Source organism: Bos grunniens, chromosome 2, assembly GCF_055505025.1.
Source record: "Bos grunniens cultivar Pamir isolate PY7600 chromosome 2, Bosgru_T2T1.0, whole genome shotgun sequence".
NCBI classification, from domain to species: Eukaryota; Metazoa; Chordata; class Mammalia; order Artiodactyla; family Bovidae; genus Bos; species Bos grunniens.
This window is the reverse complement of record NC_141166.1, coordinates 104,020,501-104,047,949: the sequence shown is the minus strand read 5'-3', so window position 1 is coordinate 104,047,949 and position 27,449 is coordinate 104,020,501. Positions and strand designations below refer to the sequence as shown.

Sequence of the window (27,449 nt, the reverse complement as noted above, 5' to 3'; positions counted from 1 at the left end):
TCTGAAGCATGTCACTGTGCTTTGTTCTGAGCTCGGGACGTCAAATTATTGCCATCTCAAGTGCTAAATATCATTGATTAGTGGCTACTAAGAGTGCTGTGTTTAGGACTTTAAAACCAGGCCCAAGTTCTGTAGAGAAGATTGCTACAGTAAATAATTAATGTCTGTTGTGGCTACAGGACAGTAGTGTGACTTAATGAGGTTAAAGGATTTCCCAAACCTGTCAATGGCCTTTGTCTTATTCAACACTATAAGAATGACTAAAAGACACAAATGGTATGCTTATCATAATTGTAGATATTGCAAAACTAGGAAGAATACAAATATTTTGGGCAGCAGTCACATCAAAATGAATTTATAGCTGGCAACATTGCTCTAATAAATTAAATGTAGCTGGAATTAATGTAGAATCCTACACTTGCATCAAAAAACCTACTGTACAATTTCTGGATGTTGAAATAAAAAGTACTTAAGAAATTAATTTAACAACAGGCATGAAGTGAAAGTGAAAGTTGCTCAGTCGTGTCTGACTCTTTGCCAATTCTCTAGGCCAGAATACTGGAGTGGGTAGCCTTTCCTTTCTCCAGGGGATCTTCCCAACCCAGGGATCTAACCCAGGTCTCCCACATTGCAGGCAGATTCTTTACCAGCTGAACCACAAGGGAAGCTCAACAACAGGCATGATAGGAGTAAATAGCATAATAAGACCAGACCACAATATCTTGACTATATTCTGGTTCATTCTGTGATGACCCGACTTGACAGGGCATTTATCCTTAAATTTTGGCATTCCCTTTAAAAGGAACTTTAAGAGGAAACATAAAACCATATTAAATTGGAAAAGTTGAATGAACCTGAGGAAAAAATGGAGCATTATCGTGTGGAACATAGATTTGACTTTTCCTAGATCTGAATTCTAGAGCAACACTGGCCACATGGCAAGCAAAGGAAAAGGAGACTTGGGTTTAGTCCCAAGAATTGGAGGAGTCTGAAAATAGAATTGGCCACCTTGAATATTTCAGGGCATCATTGGAGGTGCTCATGACAAACTAGAGAGACAGTTTCCAGGAATCCACTATATTAATATTAATAGTTTCTGTCCAGACCTAATGCCGAGGTGTATAACATCAAATGATTGCATTTTTCATGAATACAACTATAGGTTTTCTTGCAATGAGATGCTGGAGATTTAGTGCTGGTCCTGGCCTCGCCACTGAAAAACAGTAATAAGAGTAATCTTTATAAATACAAATTATATTATACCATTTATCTGTTCATAGCTCTCCAGTGCTTCTCATTGCATCAGAGAAAAATCTGAATCCTTTCTTACCTTCAAGGCTCTATAGCTTCTAATCTTCTTTCTCTCTCTCTTCTTCTTCTTCTCCCTGCTTCATCTCCTGTTTATCTCATGTGAATTACCCGCAGACTTCTAGGCTATTCCTCAAATATCCTATACATACTCAGAGCAGAACTTTTGTTCTACCTGAGTATTGGTTAAAATTTTTCATTATTTGATAGCATTTTAGGATACAGTTTTTACTTGAAATTTTAGACGTGTGGCTTCCTTTGAAATATTAGGAAATTTGACGCTGATGGACTCACATTTCCAGATAACAGCATCAGCCAAAGCTGCATGGTAGCTGTTTCCTTTAAATGGGACCTGCGCTTTCCAGTTAGTTCAAACCAGGCTGAGTCACTATTTATTACTGGCTTTGCCTCTATAAGCATTTGAGTTTGAGATCCCTGTGCTATTATACGTGATGCTGGTGCACTAACAGTGCTTCTTGAATTTTAGTGTGTGTAAGAATCATCTGGAGAACTCAGAGTTAAAATCACTGGGCCAACCTAAATAATTTTGATTAAGAAGGTCTGGGCTGGTGGCCCCAGATCTCTCAGAGGGTGCTGATGCTCTGCTCTGAGGACCAAACTGGCAGTGGTTTATGTTTTCATTCATAGTGGTTTTTCCCACAGAAATATTCACTTTTAAAATTAATAATCAGAAACTGGTAGTTTAAAAAATACGTATTGTTGGGAAATTCCCTGATGTTCCAGTGGTTAGGGCTCTGAACTCTCACTCCTGAGGACCTGAGTTGGACCCCTGGTTGGGGAACTTAAATGCCATGAGCTGTGTGGCATGGCAAAAAAAAAAAAAAAAAAAAGAAAGAAAAACATATTGTTGTCATTGTGCTTTCTAGTATATAAATGGTAACAGTTAAGCTGCTCAGTCCCTTATATATTAGGCCATGAGATTTTTGTTCTTCACCTTCCCCAGGGTACTTCAGCTATCTTCTGATTTTACCCTGAATTATGAATTGGTCCTCTGGAATAAGCTAGGTAATCATTAGCATTTCAATAGCAGTTTCTATCCAAGTTATTTTGAAAATACCATCTGGTAGCAAATATTAACAACTTCATAGTAACAGAGAAACCATGACTGGGAGGTGATAATCACCATCAAATGAATACTTATGGAGCACAGGAGGCCCATCTCTCAGACAAAGCAAGGGCATTTACTGTCACTATAAACAAGAAACAGAGCTGGTGACAGAACTGAAGTATGAGAGGGCTGGGTGACTTGACCAAGATCACATAGGTGTCAGATACCCAATTGCTTATCCAACAGTCCTGTTCTGCTTTCCACTGAAAACTATAAATCATTTAATTAACAGAATAATGGATGAAAGAAAATTAGAGATAGAACTCCACTGCCTCTAATCTGCAGAAGTGGAATCGTTTCTTCAGTTGTAGGTTTCATACCACTTGCCTGGCCCTCAGCAGGGAAGCTACCAAGCTTACTGTGCTGCTCCGGGATCCTCACAGGCTGGTGTGGAACATCTAGCAGAGATGCTGGGGAGGTGAGTGTCTTCAGGAGCTGTGTCCTGCAGTGTTGGTAGCTGCCTACAGGAGAGACCTTGAAAAACCTAAGGATCACTTCATATTTTAGTGGGTTGTTTAGGGTCATCTCTGATATCTCATTCCCAAGTTTCAAGAGTCAGAGAATTCACATGGCATTCAGGAACAGTGGTTGCTGACCCAGGCTGCAATCTGAGGAACTGTTTGGAGACCTGTGGTGGGACTGGGAATGGCTCCATAAATAAGACTACTTTTTCTGAGAGGACTTCTCTCCCATGAAATGGTGACACAGGCCTAATTCTATCAAGATCTAGAGGCAAAACTCAATAAATTGATTCTCAGGGGCTGATACTTCTTAGAAACTATTACTTAGGAAAATAGAGCAGTCACTGACTTTTACTCAATCTGTGCTAGTTGTGAGAAAGAATCCTGACCTTTGATACCAGAGGAATACGAAGTATACATTCTTTACTGGAAGGCAAGGCAAGTAGCAGTCTCTCGTCTCGGTGTTCCTTCTGTCAGTGTTTCTCTAGAGTCTGATACCTCTTTTTCTGGAATCGTCTGTCCAAGAGTCAATAAACAGTCACCTGCTGAATGCCTTCTGTGTGTCAGACACTGATCTAGGCACAGAAAATTCAGCAGAGAACAATATTCATGCCCCTGTTTTAAAGGAACATATTAATATATTCTAACAGAGGAGATAATAAACACATCAATGAATAATGAAGCCAAGTCTGTTTGCTGAAAGTGCCTCCAATCAGATAAAACGGTGGTAGAGTGATGGAGAATGACAGAAGTGAAGGGGTGCTTTCCCTGAGGCAGCAGAGAAGGTCCCTTTAAGGAGGGCAGTTCCTTTGAGTAGGGGAACAGCAAGTAAAAAGGCACTGAGAGAAGAACACTTTTGGACTTCTCAAGAGAGCAGAAGGACTTGGAAAGTATAGGGAGATAGGATTGGAGAAGTGAGTGGGACCAAGATCATCATGACCTCATAGACAGTGTCACGTTTTTGTTGTATTGTAAACATGATGGGAATTCATGAGAGGTATCTAAGCATAAGACTAATATAATTTATATTTTAGAAAGTGCTGTGTAGGAAGTGAATTGTAGGGTACAAGGTATGGGGACCCATTAAGAATTAATTCAGGCTATTGATGATATTGGCTTGGAATTTAGTTTTAGCAGCTGCATTGGTAAGAAATGGTAGGTGACAATAGGACATATTGATGGATTGGATACAGGATGGTAGGAAAAGAGAGACATCAAAATGGCAGGTACTTAGCTGGAGACCTTGTATGGAATCAGGAGTTCTTTATTGGCCATACTATGTTGAGATGCCTAGTGCATGTCCAAATGGAGATAGTGCGGAGGTAGTGAATACTATAATTCTGGAACTTAGAACAGGCTGAAGTGAAGTATAAATGTGACTCATCAGCATGCAGGTTGTATTTAAAGGGATATATCTGTTATATGTCCCACTGGATTAAAGAACCCTGTTAGAATGACCCTTCCAGACTCAAGGCACCTTGCTAAGGTTAATGCAGAAATGACTTTGGATTCAAGAGTTAAGATGAGGGAGCAGATATCAGGAACTGGGTCTTACAACTCCAGGAAACTATCAAAATCCTTTTTAGGTAGCAGGCCTTTGAACTGCCGATGGACATCTAGACAGGCTGACGTTTTGAGTGTTCTTTGGTAAGGGGGGTTACATGCTTGGATATATAGGAAGAGTTAAACTTGGAGATAGTGAAGGACAGGGAAGCCTGGCATCCATGGAGTTGCAAAGAGTCAGACACAACTTAGCGACTGAACAACAATGACAGACACGTTTGACTTAGTTGTTGAGGGTAAATATCTGCTAGTATTTAACTTCTAAACTTCCATGGGCTTAAAAATAAAGATGGTGTAATATTATACCTTGGGCTTCCCTGATGGCTCAGACAGTAAAGAATCTACTTGCAATGCAGGAGACCTGGGTCAGGAAGATATCCTGGAGAAGGAAATGGCAACCCACTCCAGTATTCTTACCTCGAGAATTCCACGAACAGAGGAGTTTGGCGAGCTACAGTCCACGGGGTCCCAAAGAGCCAGACACAACTGAGTGACTAATAATTTATTACACCTTGGTGCAGTGGTAAACACTGGGCAGAGGAGACAGACCTAGATTCTTGTTCTTCCATTTACTAGCAGGCACATAATTTGGCCAGTTTCCTCATCTGTAAAATGGGGCTCCTTTATTTGTGTTAGGAAGGTTAAAGTAGTCTGGCACCTAAAAGTCTCCCAATATCTACTTTGATCTCATTTTAAAAAATGAGATGTGGACATTAGAGCTTGGATCAATTTCTAGAAAGAACAGGTTTTGTTTTAGAGACAATGTTAGTTATTAATCTACTGCTTCTATTAATAACTAATATCATAATACATAATTTTTTTCATCATGTAATTTTGAGCTGATTCTGTGACATCTGTCAACTGCTACTCAGCTAAGGATTGCAAAGCATTACTATTTGGCAGCCTGAATCAGACCCAAAGAAGTGAACACAGCCCTTCAAAAAGTCAAGAGAAGCCAGAGAAGACATGTGATAGAGTTAGTCACGTGTCCTTGGCGTAGTGTCTTAGCTTCATAAAAAGTTCTGCCTCTCTTCCCTTCTATTTCAAGAATTTGAGTTCATGGACAACAGCTATTCATGATAAAATACTAGCGAGATCTTCAGCCTTTCACATGGGCCCCACACCATGAATGCTTCAGGTCCTTTGCTGGCATCTGTTCTTATGAAAAGACCTAGAAACACTGATGTGGGCTCTTTCCTTGCTCAGAGTCTGTCTTAGTTGAGCCTTTGCTGCATTCCTGGTGCAGCTCAGAACCAAATGAATAATTAAACTCTTAGGCTGAGTAAGTGATTTTCAGCATGTGAAATTCTCCTATGAACTATGAAAGGATTTAGTTGAAATGGGTACTGCATGCAAATGTATTATTTTGTGGATCCTAGAGGTTCCTACAAACCCTGCAAGTCTTCCTTTTTGAGTGAGCAGTATATTCTAGTACATTGAGGGTCACCTTAATAGCCCGAGTAGTGTGACTTCCAGAAGGGTCTCAGGAGCCCACTCAGCCTCAAAACCCCTAAGCTCCTGAGGGGTTCCTTAGGCAGAAGGATGTATCTGTATGTCTAGATACACAGTGCCCGTTGACTGCTAGGTAAGCTGTTGTATAAAGGGAAAGGGGGATGACAGTTGCTACATGGCCTGATTTTTTTCTTTTTTGAAGGCCACTAGAAAAAACCCTGCTTGCAAGTATCATTCCAACTGCATTGTGTGAAATTTCCTATTAAAATTTATTTGTTCTTTTTTTTTTTTTTAAATCATTACTCTTTTAGAAATCCCCAGTTAAAATTTAGATTTTCCTCTAGTAGCTAACACATTAACTTGCGATCAGTCATTAACATCTTAGAGGAGACCGATATAGGTGGGAAGAAGATAAAAACTAAAATTTATTTTATGAGGCAGAGAATCTAGACTGTGCTCGCTAAGAAAAGCCTAGTTTCCACATATGAGAGAGCAAGTGTAAAGATGCTGACGTGCTAGGTTGCTTCAGTCCTATCTGACTCTTTGTGACCCCTGGACTGTAGCCCACCAGGCTCCTCTGTCCATGGGGTTCTCTAGGCAAGAATACTGGAGTGGGTTGGCATGCCTTCCTCTAGGGGATATTCCTGACGTATGGATCAAACTCCCGTCTCCTAAGTCTCCTGCATTGGTAGGCAGGTTCTTTACCACTAGTGCCACCCGGGAAGCTCAAAGGATGCTGAGATGGTGCCAAATACCAGTTTTCCTGCTTTATGTTTCGATCTTTGGACAGCTGTGGTGCAGAATAACAGTAGCATCCTGACTGAGCCAGTGTAGATAAACAGAATAGAGTGGCTTAGCTTGTGTCGGAGGACTTCAAACCCTGTGAGGAGAATAGAAAATCATCCAATAAAGTTTGTATGTGATCACTGTCCTTCTGCCTCCCTATAGTTGAGAGGTAAACAATGATAGTTTAAGACCTTCAAAGGGGTCCATAGAAGAAGACTCATGGGTAGGAGTAGCTGCTTCATTTGGGGGGCACTCGACTTGAAGTAAGGAGAATATTAAGTAGTTACTCTGAGTTCATATGTGCTCAGTCACTTAACTGTGTCTGACTCTTTGTGACCCCATGGATAGTAGCTGCCAGGCTCCTCTGGCCATGGAATTTCCCAGATAAGAATACTGGAGCAGGTTGCCATTTCCTCCTCCAGTGGATCTTCCTGATCCAGGAATAGAACCCATGTCTCTTGTGTCTACTGCATTGGCAGGCAGATTCTTTACCTCTGAGCCACCTGGGAAGCTGAATAGCAATAGCTGATCTCTGTATTCAATCATTAAATATTTATTGAACACCAAATACAATATTCCCATGTTGTTGGGAATACATTGGTGAACAAAAAGGGGAAAAAACCCCTCAAAAATCGTTGTCCTTATTCAACTTACATTTTACTGATGGAGAAATAAATAATAGGTAAGTTAATGAATGTTATGAAAAAAGAATTATAGCAGAATAGAAGAGATAATGAGTCATCTGGTAAAAGTGAATATGAAGTTTAAATACCATAGTTCTCACTGAGATAGTGACATTTGAGCTGAGATTTGTAGATTATCTGAGAGGGTATCTGAGCAAAGAGGGTTTAGAGGGACAGTAATACAAAGTTCTTGATTTGGGTGCCTGTTTTGTATATATGAAGAGCTATGATGAGACCAGGAATGTAAGACTGAAAGGGAGAGACAGTAGAGGAAATCGGAGAGATAACGGCAGAGGGAAGAAGTGCAGAGGTAGAAACTCTGTAGAAAGCCGAGGGCCATTACCCTTTTAAAGATAAATGATTATAGCCCATTGATTACATTCCCAATATTATCTGAGCTCCTCTCTGTGGAGAGTCTAACCTCTGGGGATTGTTCCAGGTATCTATTTTGGTACAACAGACCACTTCAAAAGTTAGTGTCGAAAAGAATAGTAATCATTTGTTGTGCCTTTGAATCTAAAATTTTGGCAAGGCTCAGCAGGGACAACTAGGGAAGCTTGAAAGAGGTTAGGGACCTGCTTCTAAGACGGTTTGTTAACATGGCTGCCAAGCTGATTCTGGCTTTTGGTTCCTCTGCCTGTTGACCTCTCCATGAGACACCTGGGCTTCCCCACAGCATGTTGGGTGGGTGTCAAGAACAAGTGTCCCAAGAAAATTGGAAAATGAAACCTGCTGGTGACATTTACACCAGGCTCCATGGATCAAATATTTATAGAGTCCAAGAGGAGGGAATGTAGACTACGTTTATCAATAAGTGGCATCTCAAAGAATCTGGGGAGCAAGTTTCCATAGGAGTTGAAGCAAATATAAAATTTAGGAAGTATGAGTCATGAATTTGGTGGCTTGGATGATGACATAGAATTTAATAGAGATACCTGAGGCCTAGAACTGCAGTGATACGGAGTTTGTCCTGATGCACAAAGAGGATCAATTCATGCACTGTTTTGAAGCTACCAGACACATCCATTTGTTCAGTGATCATGTAAAGAAATGCATGTGATTTTTTCCTGTTAGTTGAAAAAGGTCCTGACCATTCGATGCATTCAAGAAAAAATTTTCAAGTTTTAGGTTTTTGGTTGAAGCGATTAAACAGACCCAATTCTGGGGAAAGGGAATGTAAAACCCCACAGTTGTAAGGGGACCTTACACATATATGCCTTGTATTCACAGCAGCAAAATTGTGCCATAACAATACAGCTGATTGCTCACTCAGAATGACCAGAGGCTGTAGAATGATTAAATAGATAAGCTTCTGTTTTTAAAATGCTTTAAAATGCTTCCAATTTATGGAATTGGTCAAATTTGCTTAATCTACACATGGACAAAAACACAGACAATTAAGCTTTGATAGTCATAGTTCTGATATTGGGGCGGCTTATAAAAATTGTAGGATATCTTCAGAAATAGAACTGATTGTGAGTAATACTGAAGTCTGTTTGATCTTTAGTTCATATTACCAGGAGAAAGGAAAGAAAAGGGAGGGAATTACCTTTCCCTGAGTGCCAGGCACTGGATTGAGTGCTTTTGATCTGTGATCTCATTTATCCTTCAAACAACTCTCTGTGGCAGTTATTATCAACCCTCTTTTTACAACTGAAGAAAGTGAGGCTCAGATCCTAAGTAACTTGCCCCAAGTGACACAAAGTAGTTTTCACAGATAGGATTTGAACTCATGGCTGTTTGATTACAAAGCCCTTGTACTTTCCAATGTATTAAACTGCCTCTGGAATCAGAAGGCTGTCCACAGAAAAAACTTGAGAACTTGGTTGGTGTTCACCTTGGTATTAAAGGAAGAGTTGTGGGATTGTGGAGTGTTAAAAATGTTGCCCATTTTTTAACTTATCATTGAATTGATAAGTGTAGCCCGTTGAAGCTAATATATAATTTTACATTGCATGCCTTTTAGGATCATAAACAGTACTTCTACAAGAAAGCATACAAACATGAGTCGACAAACTGTCATTTTCACATTATCTTTGGGAGAAGCATAAAATCATGCTTTGAATGGACTTGCTTTACCTGAAACAGGCTTGATCATCAGGTTTGTTGGAATCTCCACTGCAAAAATAGGCCAGTGGGGAGGAAAAGGAAGCTGGGAGAGAAAACGACAAAGATCAAGGGCTGGGTGAAATGATCTGATTTTAGTGGCAGCTCCAGAGAAAGGAAACAACAGTCTAGTATTACAATTTCCAGAGAAACCTGGTGAACCTGAGATAGTGTAGGCTCAACTCATTCATTATCCAGTTGGAAAGAAATTAAGGTAATGGCCATGCAGCCAGTTTGGGAGAAGCATTGTGTTTGGGCATTGTCAGTCATCAGGAGAGGGAACCAAGCCATTGGATGGAGGCAAGGGACAGAGTCCAGCCTTTCCTACTCTGACAAAAGATAGGAAGGCAACCAAAGACTCGAGTACGTGGGCTGACGTTAAGGCCTGAACTTTTAATTCTGGAAGATAATTGGAGCTCTGAATAGGAAACTTAAGGCCGATGCCTAGGCACACAGACTAGGGAACGTGACTGCCTTAGAGAAAAGCTGTATATAATATGACAAATACATGAGTGCTTAGTATGTAATGCAGGCTCATCACATACCATAAAATTAATTCCAGGTTCTAATGGCTGATGAATCTGAGCTCACGTAATATTCTGCCTCCCTTGCTCTGGATTAATTTAAGAATTTAAGACTTAAGGTTATAGTACAGATTGGGCTGGAAAAGGTAGCAACTGAATAGACAGAGTAGTAAATATTAACTTTCATCTAATCATTGCTTCATTCTTCATTCACTAAGCAATATTTATTCCAGGCTTTTAAAGTGTACAGTGAATTCCATTATTATATAACATTTAAAAAGTAATTGCTATTATTCAGTCACTAAGTCATGTCTAACTCTTCATGATCCCATGAACTGCAGCATGCCAGGCTTTCCTGTCCTTCACTATCTTATAGAGTTGGCTCAAATTCATGTGCATTGAGTCAGTGATGCCATCCATCTCATCTTCTGTCGCCCCCTTCTCCTCCTGCCTTCAATCTTTCCCAGCATCATAGTCTTTTCCAATGAGTTGGCTCTTCACATCAGGTGGCCAAAGTATTGGAACTTCAACTTCAGTCCTTCCAATAAATATTCAGGGTTGATTTCTTTTAGGATTGACTGGTTTGCTCTCCTTGCTGTCCAAGGGACTTTCAAGAGTCTTCATAATCCAGCATCACAATTCAAAAGCATCAATTCTTTGGCATTCAACCTTCTTTATGGTCCAATTCTCACATACGTACATGACTGCTGGAAAAACCATCGTTTTGACTATATGGACCTTTGTCAGCAAAGTGATGTCTGTGCTTTTTAATATGCTGTTTAGGTTGGTCATAGCTTTTCTTCCAAGGAGCTAGCATCTTTCAATTCCATGGCTGCATTGACCATCTGCAGTGATTTTGGACCCCAAGAAAATAAAGTGGTCCATGTTTCCACTTTTTCCCCATCTTTTTGCCATGAAATGATGGGACAAGATGCCATGATCTTAGTGTTTTGAATATTTAGTTTTAAGCGAGCTTTTTCACTCTCCTCTTTGACCCTCATCAAGAGGCTCTTTAAAAAATTAGACTAGTAAATATTACAATATTGCTTATGTAAACCATACATATGAGCTTCTCAGGTGGCACTAGCGGTAAAGAATCCCCCTGACAATGCAGGAGACGCAAGAGAAGTGGGTTTGATTCTTGGGTCTGGAAAAATCCCTGGAGTAGGAAATGGTGCCCAACTCTAGTATTCTTGCCTGGAAAATTCCACGGGCAGAGGAGTTCAGCAGGCTATATATGGGGCTGCAAAGAGTCAGACACAACCGAACAAGCACACACCCAAGCCATACATAATTACTTTATTTGATTTAATACTTATTTCTAATCATTCAGCAAGAATATAGTCAGTAAGTGCCTATTATGCACTAATTCTTGTACTTAACTAAGAAATCTTATCCTTTCTGATAGCTTTTTCCATCAGTAATTCCTTATCTGTCCTGTATATTCAGTTTCCCTTAAAATTCTCTTTTCTTCCCTCAGCATGAAAATATGTTCAATTGTCTATGAAACAAAAGAATCCTCTTTTAATCCTTATCAAACATTAAAATAATGCCCAGTATGTGCTGGACACAGTTCTAAATCTTTTATATAAGTAACACATAACAGCCTTATGGAGTAGGTATTATTTCTGTGTTTTATGGATAAAGACCCTGAGGCAGAGAAAAGTCAAATGAATTGTTAAAGATTACACAGATAGTGAGAAGTTGAACAAGAATTTAAACCCAAGCTATCTGGCTATACTCTGTGCTTTTCCTGCTAAGTCAAACTCCTCTGCTGGACTCCTCTTTACCTTTTACCCAACTCTTCTCACTTTTCCTGAAGGAGCTGTCTGCGCTATCAGATTTCACTTTCTACCTGTATTCCACTCACTTTCTGTACCTCTCCAGATTGGTTTGGGCCTGCTGCCTCCTAGGTTCTTGGCTGCTTGCTCAGTGAATAAATTCTGTATCCTAAGTTGCCTCCTCACCTACTATCTGTCGGGAATCCCTGAGAATGGGAGCTCGGCACTACTGGCATGGCCTGGATCATAGGAAAGAGTCCCAGTTGTTCCAGTGCCAAGATCTAAGCTGACTAGCTCCACAATGCTCTGGTTTCTTCTACAACTTAAGACTCAGATGCAGAGCCGAGCGGCAGTGACTGCCCTGAAGGGCTGTGTAGCAGGAGACGGAGCGTGGGATAGGAGAAGATCCAGAAGATGAATTTCTCTTTTTTTCCCCCCTTCCATTAGATTATCCCACACTATGGGTGGTTCCATATGGCTTATCCAGACACCAAGCAGCTGGCCAGCTGGATTTCTCAAAAATCTGTAGACTGTTTATAATGCACTCTGTATTTGCTTTCTTTCTTGCCTGCTTCGTATCCTTTTTTTCCCTCAGTCTTGCTGCCTTGGGATTGTACCTCCCAATGATGCAATTAAGTTTGGGCTCTAATTTCTATCAATCGCCAGGACACTAGACTTCTTCTACTGCAGAGGCTTATATCCTCACTTCTCCAATGAAACTGTCTTCACTGAGGTTACCAGTGATCTCATTACTAAATTGCATGAGCATTTTGCAGTTCTTATTTTATCTGAACTCTGCACTGCATTTACCCATTTTGACCATTTCTTCCCAGTACTTCATGATAATTTGATCCCCTGGTTCTCTTTTCACCTAGTCAGTGTTGCCTTTTGTATTATTTGTGCACCGTTTCCTTGTTAGAGTTATTCAGGATTCTTCCTCTGGCTCTTATTTTTTTACCCTTCATTAGTTAGTACATCTACTCTCATGGTTTCAACTACCTGTAGTTTATTAGGTCTAAATCCGTTTGTTTGGCACAAATCTTCCTCCTGAACTCCAGACCCTGACTTTCTATCCCCATCTGAATATCCTATAAACATATGCCTCTTGTCATGTGCAAAACTAAACTCATACCCTCAAGCCTATGTCTGTGTTGGCTATCTTTCCTTTATATTTCAAGATCTACTTTCCTCCCATAAGCACCTGCTTTGTGCTCTGGAAGGTGGACCTACTTGGACAGCCACAATTGCTTTCTTGCTCTCCAGCTTCTGGTTGAGCTGCCACTTGACAAGCACAAGTAGGGCATGAGAGAGAAGAAGGAGACAAAAATCTGGCTACTTACGGCTTCAGCATCCTCCCTGAGGGATCAACACGAGCTGGCTGCATCCGTTGATACAGGGTCACAGTTCTTGTCAGGCAGCCCTCTGCACAGTTCCTTTAATTTCTCTTTATTAATACATTATAGGTTCTATCACATTACATTGTAGTTATTACCTTCTCTGTCTCTCCCATAAAAAAATAAAATTTTGCCCTATGACCAAATTGACAGTTCTTTTGGATAACTAAGACTAGTATGTGGAAACAATTAATTATTAGGAATTAATAAAATAATAGATTTGTCAACAGTTCAAGAAATTGACCTTGTAGGATATGGAATTTTCTATGCTATCAGAGGTCAGCAGGATTTTATAAACTCAAAAATAGTATTATGTTTTTGAGTCTTTAACCTCCATTTAGCAGCTTGTAAATAAATCCCACACAATCAAAACTCAAAACAAAACTCCTAAAAAGAAATAGCAATAGCAGCAAAAAACAAAAACACAACATCATCAACCTTTTCTCTTTCCAGTGCCTGCACTGTTACTTAAAAATAAGTGAAATTGACATTCTTGGTATTCATTCTAAGCAAAGAGATGACTGGCTATTTCCAAGGTTGACTTAAATGTCATTCAGAGTTCTCTCTGCAGGTATTGAACTAACCTGACCTATGGCTTCGGTTTTAAAAGATTATGGAAATTGGGGATGTTAGGGTATGTATTTGTGTGTGTGTGCGGGGTTGGGAGCGGGGGAGTGGGTAAAAAGGGAGAAGCCACAGACTCTGTTCTAGAACCATCAAGATTAGAAGTAAAAATTCCACTAAGGCAGAGAGTTTTTGTGTTACAGTATGTTGCAAACCACCTTACCATTTAAAAGCCAATTAACATTAGCCCTGCAGTATAGCTTAACTTCTGCACATACTATTTTCTACAAAGTACCAAAGAATTTTTCCTGTCCATATAGTTGGAGTGAGCTGGTTTTAGGAAACAATCACTCCTCTTCAGAATTGTCACTGATATACTCATTACGATAAATGAGTATGACATACACATATTATCTTTCTATTTTAATTGTACAATTCTGTGCCTCTACACTTACCAGTGTTTCCTACTAAGACCTGATGTTTGTGATAGCTCATCAATGAAGTGAAATATTTAAACATGTTGAAAATAAATGAAGTGATACTTATTAATCTTTGGTGCAGCATGGAATACAATGTGAAGAAACATCAGTGAAGGATAATAGCTGACTTTTTTTAATAGAATATTTGTATTAATATCTCTGAACTGTCAGCCATGTTCTTCTGACTGTTTGCTTTAAAGTTCTTCCAAGTTTTTTAATTGTGGACTCCTTAAGCCTGTATCTGGTTCACTTGAATGGTTTCTACATGCCAATGAGTATATATTCTGACCATATTACCTGCCACCTTTATCCTGGATAATTCACAGATGTAATTTCCAAAAGCCCCAAGTCCCTCATTTAGATCTTATGTCATACTGACAGAGGCCATTTGTATGAGTACCAGCCTTATGAACTTTATGATCATCAGGATTAAAGACAGGAACTGAGATGGAATAATTATTAGCAGTTGGGCATACTGAATCAGTGTAGAGTTGTGAACATGCTTTTCAAGTTATTTTAAATGAGTAAAAAATAGAGTGAATATATAATTAGAAAGTAAGAGTTACGCATTTATTTATTGAACTAACACATGGAGTGTACCTCTTATGACAGATGTAAGTCCTGTATTGGGAAGCGATAATGAAAAATTTCAACAATGATTGGAGAATTTAGTGTGGGATAGATCAAACTGGTGCTGGAAATGATCAAAATCTGAAGACTTACAGCACTTGGGCATTTGTGAATGATCAAAAAGAAGTCTATAATTGATGGTATGAGTCAGTCATCTTAACATATGGTGAGAGATAGCCAGTTGGTATAGTGATTTTGTGTGTGTGTGTGAGATAGAGGATAAAGGAGGAACTGATACAGTGAAATAGTTGAAGTGGATTGAGTTCAAGTAGGAATGATTGTGCAGAGAAGGCAATGGCGCCCCACTCCAGTACTCTTGCCTGGGAAATCCCGTGGATGGAGGAGCCTGGTAGGCTGCAGTCCATGGGGCCCCTAAGAGTCGGACACAACTGAGCGACTTCACTTTCACTTTTCACTTTCATGCATTGGAGAAGGAAATGGCAACCCACTCCAGTGTTCTTGCCTGGAGAATCCCAGGGACGGGGGAGCCTGGTGGGCTGCTGTCTATGGGGTTGCACAGAGTAGGACACGACTGATGCAACTTAGCAGCAACAGCAGCAGCAGCAGCAGGAATGACTGTGAGTTCTACTGCAGAGCCCAATATAGAGCCTCTCTGGACCCATTAATTTTATGAGACAGCCTTAAGTTGGTGGAAGATAGATTAAAGCCAGAAGTCTAACTTGTTTAATTGCAAATGAAAATATGGAGTTTGTTTTTATTCATTTGAGGCGCAAACCATTTGAAAAAGTATTTTTTCAATGCCTATTATTTAGATTTCTGAATTTTGTTTCTTATATTTTTCTTTATACTTGCTAGTGATTTTCCTCAAACTAATCATGATTTGGTCAAATATGATGACACACATTGCTAATTTTTATCACAGAGGATGACACTGACAAGTGATTGAGAACAGAAATCTTGCAGAAGGGGTCACAACGCATCTTGAGACCTGGACTGCCTTCAGAAATTTTCGCTCATAACTACAGAGCCTTTCTGCAGATATACTCACTCTGTGTTCTTTTTTCCATGTTGACTTCAAAGTTTGGTGTGGTAAGATTCATATTATAAAGGCCTAGGTATCCAGGCTGTCCTCCTAGATGTTATTTTCCAGGTAACTCTTAGAGTTTTTCTTTTACCTTTTCTGCTCAGCCTCACGAGTATACAACAGCTCTTGTAGTGTCTTGTTGCGTCTGTTTTCTACACATATCCATCTTGATAGAACTGTGTTGTGATAAGTGGTACTTCAGTCTGGTAGACCGACTACATTCCAGTGATTCAATCTTGCCTTTCACTGTGAAGAATGTAACACCTCTCCTTCAAACACATTGCAGATTCAAGAGCACCAAGGTTGGGATACCAGAATTCCAACTGTAGAGCATCATTTTGGCATGTGTATGTCATGTATATGTGTGTGTGTTTTTGTGGGTAAGAGAGAGAAAGAGAAAGAGCCAGAGACCAAAAACTAGATAGGGCAGTGTCCCTAATATCTTTTGTAAGACAGAATAGAAATAATTTTAAAAATATACTCAGAATATATTCGATGACTAATGACATATTTTCCCATAAAATTGCAGATCCATATTTCACTTGCAGGAATAGACACACTATTTCCTTTTGGCATAGACAAAGGCTCTTTCAGGTAAGACAGTATTTTACCTTGCAATCATACAACGTCAAGCAAGAGTCATTGTTTTAAAGGAACTGAACCTTCTGCCACTTCAACAACCCTTAAGTGCTGGCCGTTAACTCATTTTTCTTTTCCTTTGATATGACTGTGACAAGAAGCAAATTCATAGAAGTGGAATTATCTGTGATGGTGGGTCACTGGATAGCTGACCCTGGAAAAATTAATGCAATAAGTGAGTGGTAGTAGTCACTACAATCAGACCTGTGCCAGAGTGGCAATTAGGAACATAGATTTTTGTCTGAAACTAATTTGTATATTCCAGATACAGAGGTTGTTTTAAAGATTATTTGTTAGATTTGTTGTTGTTGTCACTGTTTGTTGTTTGTTTATACTGAAATTTATGGTTTCAGAACTTTCAAGAATGAAATTCTAGTTTAGGCAACCAAGAGACAAGGACTGTGTGTGTGTGTGTGTGTACACATGTGTGCTTGCATGCATGTTTTCACGTGTGTGTGTCTTTAATGCAATAATGATTTCAGTAAGGCTCAAAGTGGAGGGATTCCTTTCTAGGGACAAGTACTTGGCTACCTCAGCATTTATTTTGCATGGTGTTGGAATGCTTGGTGTAATTTCTCCAAGATAGTATATTTATTTTTCTAATGCTATTCTTATGAAAGAAAGTGAGTTTCTACTTTCAGACCCTTTGCCTCCTCTACTTTGCATTTTTTGCCTAAACCCGTTTTGTTCATACTCTGCAACCTCCCTGCCCCCACCGATGTAAAAATACGCTGTGTACCCCTTTCTTCAGCTTCTGTATACTTATGTTTGCTCTACTTAAGACTGAAATTCTTCACTTTACTTTCTCAACTGACTTTGTGTTTCTTTTCCTTAAATGCTAGTGGGTCTCGAATATTCTGAACCACAAGAATGAACCTATAAGAATTTAGTCAGTCAGTGGGCCAATTCAGTCAAATATTTGTTTGATTGGCTTATTATCTCCACTTAATTGATGAGTTGGCTAAATCTACTTGATTGATAATTTTGCTGAAGATCTTATGTATATATAATATCTTATGTCTTATACCATGTATATGTGTGTGTGTATACATAAATATGTATATCTAATATATGTTTGTATTTATTGGTTTTCACTTACACATTCAGCCTGTCATTCAATCCACATTCACTAGTGCATCAAAAACACAAAACTAGTTAAGACATGATCTTGCTATTGAACAACTTAAACTCTTAATGGCAAGTTGGTTTTCCTGACAAGCTCCTATTGGCTAATAATTGTAGTTATAATAGCTAATATTTCCTGACCATTATTTATGTGCCTGGCATTGTACTAAGTGTTTTATATGCATTATCTCATTTGATATTTATGGCATGCTCATAAGACATGAATTACTTGGCTTTATTTTAAGATCATGGAGCTGAGGTCCAGAGAAATTGAGTAATCCATACTAAGTCAAGTAGCTACTGAGCGGTAGGGCCAGGAGTTGAACTAAGGCAGCCTAAGCCCTGGCAGCTAACCCTTAGTCACTATATCCACATTCCTTAGGAGGACAGGCCAGGGTGGCATGTGTGTAATTCTTTGCCATAGCACCTGGCCATTTAGAGCCTTTCACATGCATGTTGATCCTGACAAAAGAGAAATAGGTGCATAGGGTACTGAGTGTCAGGGATAAATAGGCTACTTGAGATTAAATATTTTCTAAATGACATTTCTAGTATGCAGATAATTAATAATATATTCTTTCAAATTTAACGTACTTCTAATTTTTTTACTTTATTATTTTACAGATGTGAAGTTTCTATCCACTATGAAACACAAATATTTAATCCTGACACATACAGAAACCAAGCAAGAATAAAACTTTAATTTCTAAGGGTATGAAATGGTTTGTAGAAATATTTCCTAACTGTATTTTAACACTTGAGATTTCATTCCCACAGTTTTCCTTTTCCCTTAGGAATTTTATCTTCAAATTCATATAATGTTATTGTAACGTTCCAATGGCATCTGATGTTTTTGTTCCCTACAATATGTATGTGAATATGTGAAAATATACATATAGTAAAAAGTATCATTAAAGGATAATGAGCCATATTTCAAATTTGCCTTTCTCTTGTTTATCTTAAATGAGGTTTTTTGGTTTTGTTTTCTTTAAAGAAAGGACAGAATCTGAGTCCAGATTATTCATAGCGATCTGAAGGCAACATTATGCCTTTGGTGATTGCCTGGTTTTCTTTTTTTTATTATTATTATTAAAAATTTTTTTATTACTATTTTTTAAATTTTTTTATTTTATTTTTAAACTTTACAATATTGTATTAGTTTTGCCAAATATCGAAATGAATCCACCACAGGTATACATGTGTTCCCCATCCTGAACCCTCCTCCCTCCCTATACCATCCCTCTGGGTCGTCCCAGTGCACCCGCCCCAAGCATCCAGTATCGTGCATCAAACCTAGACTGGCGACTCGTTTCACAGATGATATTATACATGTTTCAATGCCATTTTCCCAAATCTCCCCACCCTCTCCCTCTCCCACAGAGTCCATAAGACTGATCTATACGTCAGTGTCTCTTTTGCTGTCTCGTACACAGGGTTATTTTTACCATCTTTCTAAATTCCATATATATGCGTTAGTATACTGTATTGGTGTTTTTCTTTCTGGCTTACTTCACTCTGTATAATAGGCTTCAGTTTCATCCACCTCATTAGAACTGATTCAAATGTATTCTTTTTAATGGCTGAGTAATACTCCATTGTGTATATGTACCACTGCTTTCTTATCCATTCATCTGCCAGTGGACATCTAGGTTGCTTCCATGTTCTGGCTATTATAAACAGTGCTAAGATGAACATTGGGGTACACGTGTCTCTTTCCCTTCTGGTTTCCTCAGTGTGTATGCCCAGCAGTGGGATTGCTGGATCATAAGGCAGTTCTATTTTGTTTTTTAAGGAATCTCCACACTGTTCTCCATAGTGGTTGTACTAGTCTGCATTCCCACCAACAGTGTAAGAGGGTTCCCTTTTCTCCACACCCTCTCCAGCATTTATTGCTTGTAGACTTTTGGATCGCAGCCATTCTGACTGGCGTGAAATGGTACCTCATAGTGGTTTTGATTTGCATTTCTCTGATTATGAGTGATGTTGAGCATCTTTTCATGTGTTTGTTAGCCATCTGTATGTCTTCTTTGGAGAAATGTCTATTTAGTTCTTTGGCCCATTTTTTGATTGGGTCGTTTATTTTTCTGGAGTTGAGCTGTAGGAGTTGCTTGTATATTTTTGAGATTAGTTGTTTGTCAGTTGCTTCATTTGCTATTATTTTCTCCCATTCTGAAGGCTGCCTTTTCACCTTGCTAATAGTTTCCTTTGATGTGCAGAAGCTTTTAATTTTAATTAGGTCCCGTTTGTTTATTTTTGCTTTTATTTCCAATATTCTAGGAGGTGGGTCATAGAGGATCCTGCTGTGATGTATGTCGGAGAGTGTTTTGCCTATGTTCTCCTCTAGGAGTTTTATAGTTTCTGTTGTTACATTTAGATCTTTAATCCATTTTGAGTTTATTTTTGTGTATGGTGTTAGAAAGTGTTCTAGTTTCATTCTTTTACAAGTGGTTGACCAGATTTCCCAGCACCACTTGTTAAAGAGATTGTCTTTTCTCCATTGTATATTCTTGCCTCGTTTGTCAAAGATAAGGTGTCCATATGTGCGTGGATTTATCTCTGGGCTTTCTATTTTGTTCCATTGATCTATATTTCTGTCTTTGTGCCAGTACCATACTGTCTTGATAACTGTGGCTTTGTAGTAGAGCCTGAAGTCAGATAGGTTGATTCCTCCAGTTCCATTCTTCTTTGTCAAGATAGCTTTGGCTATTCGAGGTTTTTTATATTTCCATACAAATTGTGAAAAATTGAAAGCATTTCCTCTAAAGTCAGGAACAAGACAAGGGTGCCCACTTTCTCCATTACTATTCAACATAGTTTTGGAAATTTTGGCCACAGCAGTCAGAGAAGAAAAAGAAATAAAAGGAATCCAAATTGGAAAAGAAGAAGTAAAACTCTCACTATTTGCAGATGACATGATCCCCTACATAGAAAACCCTAAAGACTCCACCAGAAAATTACTAGAACTAATCAATGATTATAGTAAAGTTGCAGGATATAAAATCAACACACAGAAATCCCTTGCATTCCTATACACTAATAATGAGAAAACAGAAAGAGAAGTTAAGGAAACAATTCCATTCACCATTGCAACGGAAAGAATAAAATACTTAGGAATATATCTACCTAAAGAAACTAAAGACCTATATATAGAAAACTATAAAACACTGGTGAAAGAAATCAAAGAGGACACTAATAGATGGAGAAATATACCATGTTCATGGATTGGAAGAATCAATATAGTGAAAATGAGTATACTATCCAAAGCAGTTTATAGATTCAATGCAACCCCTATCAAGCTACCAACGGTATTCTTCACAGAGCTAGAATAAATAATTTCACAATTTGTATGGAAATACAAAAAACCTTGAATAGCCAAAGCTATCTTGAGAAAGAAGAATGGTTTTCTTTAAGATAGTGCACATACATACTGTTGGCTTCCCAGGTGCTGCTAGTGGTAAAGAACCCAACTGCCAATGCAGGAGATGGAAGAGGCATGAATTCGATCCCTGGGTCCAGAAAAACCCCTGGAGATGGGCATGGCAATCCATTGCAATATTCTTGCCTAGAGAATTCCATGGACAGAGGAACCTGGCAGGCTATGGTCGAGTTCTTCAGTTCAGTCACTCAGTTATGTCCGACTCTTTGCAACCCCATGGACTACAGCATGCCAGGCCTCCCTGTCCAACACCAACTCCCAGAGTTTAATCAAACTCATGTCCATTGAGTCAGTAATGCCATCCAACCATCTCATCCTCTGTTATCCCCTTCTCTTCCCACCTTCAGTCTTTCCCAGCATCAGGGTCTCTTCAAATGAGTCAGCTCTTTGCAACAGGTGGCCAAAGTATTGGAGTTTCAGCATCAGCATCAGTCCTTCCAATGAATATTCAGGGTTGATTTCCTTTAGGATGGATTGGTTGGATCTCTGTGCTGTCCAAGGGACTCTCAAGAGTCTTCTCCAGCACCACAGTTCAAAAGCATCAATTCTTCAGTGCTCAGCTTTCTTTATAGTCCAACTCTCACATCCATAAATGACTACTGGAAAAACCATAGCTTTGATAAGATGGACCTTTGTTGGCAATGTCCCTGCTTTTTAATAAGTTGTTTAGGTTGGTCATAACTTTTCTTCCAAGAAGCAACTGTCTTTTAATTTCATGTCCGCAGTCACCATCTGCAGTGATTTTTGGAGGCCCCCAAAATAAGGCTTGTTACTGTTTCCACTGTTTCCCCATCTATTTGCCATGAAGTGATGGGGAAAGATGCCATGATCTTAGTTTTCTGAATGTTGAGTTTTAAACCAACTTTTTCACTCCCCTCTTTCACTTTCACCAAGAGGCTCTTTAGTTCTTTTGCACTGTCTGCCAAAAGTGTGGTGTCATCTGCATATCTGAGGCTATTGATATTTCTCCTGGCAATCTTGATTCCAGCTTGTGCTTTATCCAGCTCAGCATTTCTCATGATGTACTCTGCATATAAGTTAAAGCAGCAGGGTGACAATATACAACCTCAGTGTACTCCTTTCCCGATTTGAAACCAGTCTGTTGTTCCATGTCCAATTCTAACTGTTGCTTCTTGACCCTCATACAGATTTCTCAGGAGGCAGGTCAGTTGGTCTGGTATTCCCATCTTTTTCAGAATTTTCCACAGTTTATTGTGATCCATGCAGTCAAAGGCTTTGACATAATCAATAAAGCAGAAGTAGATGTTTTTCTGGAACTCTCTTGCTTTTTCAGTGATCCAGCAGATGTTGGCAATTTGATCTCTGGTTCCTTTGCCTTTTTAAAATCCAGCTTGAACAGGCTATGGTCCATAGAATCACAAAGAGTTGGACATGACTGCAGTGACATAACAGACACACACACACATACTCTTAAGTTGCTATTTTAATTGAAATGCATGTTGCTTGAAAAGTTGAGAATATTTTGAGTTTTTTTTTTTTGGTTTTTAGTTAAGATAAGGTGTCTGTGAATTTGACCTTTTAAATTTGCAAAATTCTAAAATGAACTTACAGTTGTATATTTCTATAGCTTTATCATAGTGGAAAGAAGCTAGGATTTGTTAATATTTTGCTTTTTGAGTTTTTTATCTGTTTCATTTTCCTTCAGCCTTATGAGAGTCCTAATTAGACCATTAAATGATTTTAATACCCTTTTTAATAATACAGAAAAGCACTCCAACTGTGATATCTATTTTTTTTAAATTAGATTTTTCACTAAGATTTGAATTGAACTCGTATTCTGCAATGAATCAATAAACATTTTAGTGAATATACTGTATGCCCAGCAAGTCATAGATTGAAAAAGAGTTTAAAAAGTAATGCCCAAATTCTCAGAGAACTAGGGCATCATTGTGGTTGTGGGGATGAGATTTATAAACTGAGAATGATTAGGAAGCAATCTGTCTCTGAAATCTTTGGGTTAGTAACCCAATCTCCTAAGGCTTCAGTTTTCTCACTGATGGTATAAGTGAGATATAGGATAATAATTTTACCTTACTGACATGCCATGAAGATTTAATGAGATAATATGTAAAACATTTCTTCTGAGTTAACCAGATGCATAGTTTCCTCTCTTTTACTCCATAAGGTGGAATACTGTCTCATGTGTTGTCCTCTTAATAGTCTTGGCGCCTAACACAAATTTTGTTTAGGCCAGGCACTAAATATGTGTTTAGTGAATAATGCATTTTCCTGGAGGATGCAGTGCAGACCACAGTAGCTTTAGGAATTTTTTTTTTAAAGCCTGAAACAGAGCAAGATTTGTGGTTAAATTTAACTTTTAGTTGGCACTAGAGGAAATGTAGTGTTTTTATAGAAGATGAAAAGGAAAGAAATTCCAGGATGAAGGTATATCATAAACAAAGGTACAGAAATGAGAGGAAAATAAGTATAGATTAATAAAATGCCTTGCATTCATATACAAGAAAATATTTATTGATAAAATAGCAAATTTTAAGATTAGCCCTAATTTTTTAAATTGTATGAGCCAAGAGAAATTTCTGAAGCTTAGAGCTTCAGGTTTCCTGCTGGCCTGTAACTGCAGATAAGAAACTTAATATATTTTAGAATAGCATTTTTGTCTTTAAAAGAGAAATGAGAAAAGTTATCCAAACTGATATTCTTTATTTTTCTATTTGAAAAATTATTTGCTACTTACAGTGATTGTTGTTCAGAAGTGGAAAATTGATTGGCAAACCCTTTTCAGTTCCCTCCTTTTGCATCACATTAACTCCTTGTATAATTTTAGTTCTAAGTTGAATATCTATGCCTCTGACCAAGTTCAAAGTGATGGATGTTGTTCAGTCACTCAGTTGTGTCTGGCTCTTTGTGATCCCATGGACTGCAGCATGTGAGGCTTCCCTGTCCTTCACTGTCTTCTGGAATTTGCTGAGATTCCTGTCTGTCGAGTTGGTGATGCCATCCAACCATCTTATCATCTTCTTTTGTCCCCTTCTCCTCCTGTCCTCAGTCTTTCCCAGCATCAGGGTCTTTTCCAGCATCAGGGTCTTTTCCAATGAGTCAGCTCTTTGCATCAGGTGGCCAAATTACTGGAGCTTCACCTTCAGCATCAGTCCTTTCAATGAATATTCAGGTTTGATTTCCTTTAGGATTGACTTGTTTGATCTCCCTGTTGTCCAAGGGACTCTCAACAGTCTTCTGCAGCACCATAATTTAAAAGCATCGATTCTTCAGTGCTCAGCCTTCTTTATGGTCCAAGTCTCCCATCCATGCATTACTACTGGAAAAGCCATAGTTTTGACTATATGGACCTTTGTCAGCAAAGTGATGTCTCTGCTTTTTAATATGCTGCCTAGGTTTGTCATAATTTTTCTTCCATGGAGCAAGTGTCTTTTAGCCTTTTAGATTGAACTGAAATGGAGGACCACAGCCTTGATTTTATTAATACCATATAGATTCCATTTTCCTTTTACATGCAAATCTACAATTATATAGTTAAAATCTCTTTGTTTCTGATTACTTTATAAATTAGCAATTGTCAACACATGATTTTGGAGCAAGAGAATAGGAATAGCCATCTAAAATATGTTGAGGACCAATGAATGGATTAATGGTCAAAGTAAAATCAGTAATGAGCTTGAAGTAGGACCAGAGATTGCTCTTCTTAGGCCCTGATTGAGAAAGCTTTTGGTTTTTAGCTTTAGGTGACTTTATGGTCACTTGCTTTCTGATCCTGCTTTGTGTGAGTCTGACACAAACATTTTGCATGTCAAAAGTTGACTGACACTTTCTCTATATACATTTTAGTGTCAAGGCTAAACCCATCAATGAACAGAAAGTCTTTCTCAAATAACAGTGTGTTTGTTTACTGGTTTCTGCTGTCTACTTTGAGAATGTTAGATTATTAAAAAGATATTAGAAACCTAACCTTAGTCATAGGAATAAAATAAAACCATGATTTATTATTTTATAAGGTTCAATCAATATGATGTTGGTAGTGACAATTGAATAAATTGTTAGAGAACTAAAGTATCAAACTTGGCATGATCTATTAATGATGACTGTTGATGGACATTCATTAGTCTTATCTGCATATAAAATTTTATGCAAGGTATGAAATCACTGTTATCAGAAATCTAATGTGTCTTGCATAAATTTTCTTTTAATTCTTGGTAGAATCCATTGTAAGATATTCAGGAATGTCTTTTTGACAAATACAAAAGGCGTAGAAAGATCACATCATATTGCTCCATCATTATAATACCATATTCTTTATGCATGTCATAGCTTTCAAAGCATTTTTACTACATTATCTCATGGAGGAGAAGAAAGATCACTGGATAAGAAATTGAGAACAATGATTTAATCTCGGTTCTGCGATTAAGTTGACTGACCTGGAGTAAGTCTCTTAAGTTTTCTGGGCCTTTATTTTCTCATTACTGAAATGGAAGAGTTTGGCTAGATCATACCTCAGGTTTTTCATATTGCAAAATAGTTGACTTTTAAAAATCACTCCTAAGGTAACCTTTTGCAACAAGGTGAAGCAGATATTTTTGTCCTACTTTGAAAACAAGAAACCTGAGGTTTGGAGTTTGCCGAATAGTCAGAAAATTTTGGAGGCTGGCTTCAATACTAGAAATCTGAGTATTTTACTACTATAGAGGGTCTTTAATAAAATTTGTGTACTTAAATGTGATTTGGCTCATTTGCTAAGTTATTGCTCTGAATACTTTAATATTTACACCTTAAATGCCATCAACAGTTTTCAACAAAATAATTGGAAAGCTATTAATATATGTGTACTTATGTAACCTTTTAGTTGCCTCTATAATTTACAAGGAGTAGTCATATATGGAGAAGATTTTGGACTTTGTCATGGAAAACTAGTCATGTTGAGGCATTGATAGCTAAAGCATAATTATAAGTCAACGAGAGTAAAGTTGAAAACTTACTCTTTGCCCCGAAGAAGTATTACTCTCTTTTACTCTACCCCATCAAGCGAAGTGAGAGGAAACAAATATATTAGTATTGATAATTGGGTGCATACATGCTAAGTCATTTCAGTTGTGTCCAGCTCTTTGCAAACCTATGGACTATAGCCTGCCAGGTTCCTTTGTCCATGAGATTCTTCAGACAAGAATACTGGAGTGGGTTGCCATGCTCTCCTCCAGGGGATCTTCCTGACCCAGGGATCTAACTCATGGCTTATTTGTCTCCTGCATTGGCAGGCAGGTTCCTTACCACTAGCGCCCCCTGGGAAGTCTTAACTGAAAATTAGTTAGGCTAAATTAATCTAGGAATGATGAAATTTATTTGTTTCCCAGTGTACATATGCCTAACACCTAACACCTCTGAGGTTTCCCAGGTGGCTCAATAAAAAAAGAATCTGCCAAGCAGGAGATACAGGTTTGATCCATGAGTTGGGAAGATCCCCTGAAGAAGGAAATGGCAACCAATTTCAGTATTCTTGCTTGGGAAATCCCACGGACAGAGGAGCTTGGTGGGCTATAGTCCATGGGGTTGCAAAGAGTTGGACATGGCTTAGCAACTAAACAACACCTCTGAAGATAGTGGGAGATCTTGATTTTTATCTTCCCTGAGGTTTGTTTTGATCCTGTTCTTAACCTTTGATAATGTTCTTTAACAATTAACTTCTCACAATCCCTTTTATTAGTAATTAACATTATAATGTGAGCTTTATGAGGACAGAGATTTTGTCTTTTGTTGTTCTTCTTATATTCCCAGTGCCTAAACCGTGTCCGGCATGTAGTAGGTGCTCAGTAAGTATTTGTTGAATAAATACATAAAAATTATCTCCAAATTAGCTATTATGAAAAGAAAAAAGAGACCCCTAGTGTCTTTTACAACCTAGAGAACTGCAAAAACATTTGTGAGTAGAAGTAATTTAAATCTGAGAGGTTTCTTTTCTTTGTTTTAACTGAGTTTTTTCCTCCCTAACAAGTTGATGTGCAATATTTGAAGCTGAACTTTTTTTGTTATTTCAACATATCACTTGGAAGATAAAGTATTTAAAATAAGAAACACATTTAATTTAGGTAATCATAATTTTGTTCTCTAGAAAGTTTGTGTCTCTTCCTTCATTATTTATATGGCTTTCCCATTTGTTACACTGTTTGCAGAGAAGGCAAATTTAGAAATGACATTTTTTCCTATCTTTTATAACTTCTCAGGTGTACTAATTAATCTTTTTTCTCTCTTCCTTCACCCCAACTCCCACTTGTACTTCCTTTTTTTCTGATTGTGTGCTTTCCCCTCCATACAATCAAAATGAAATTGACGTGAATGATGAAAAATATAACTAAAGG

The 27,449-nt window shown here is 38.3% G+C and overlaps 1 long non-coding RNA gene across 11 annotated transcripts in view; it reads left to right on the top strand.

Annotated features, from left to right (window-relative positions):
* LOC147378444 (uncharacterized) overlaps positions 1-27,449 on the top strand; it is a 226,329-nt gene that overhangs the window by 19,575 nt on the left and 179,305 nt on the right. The gene's annotated exons all lie outside the window — the stretch shown is intronic.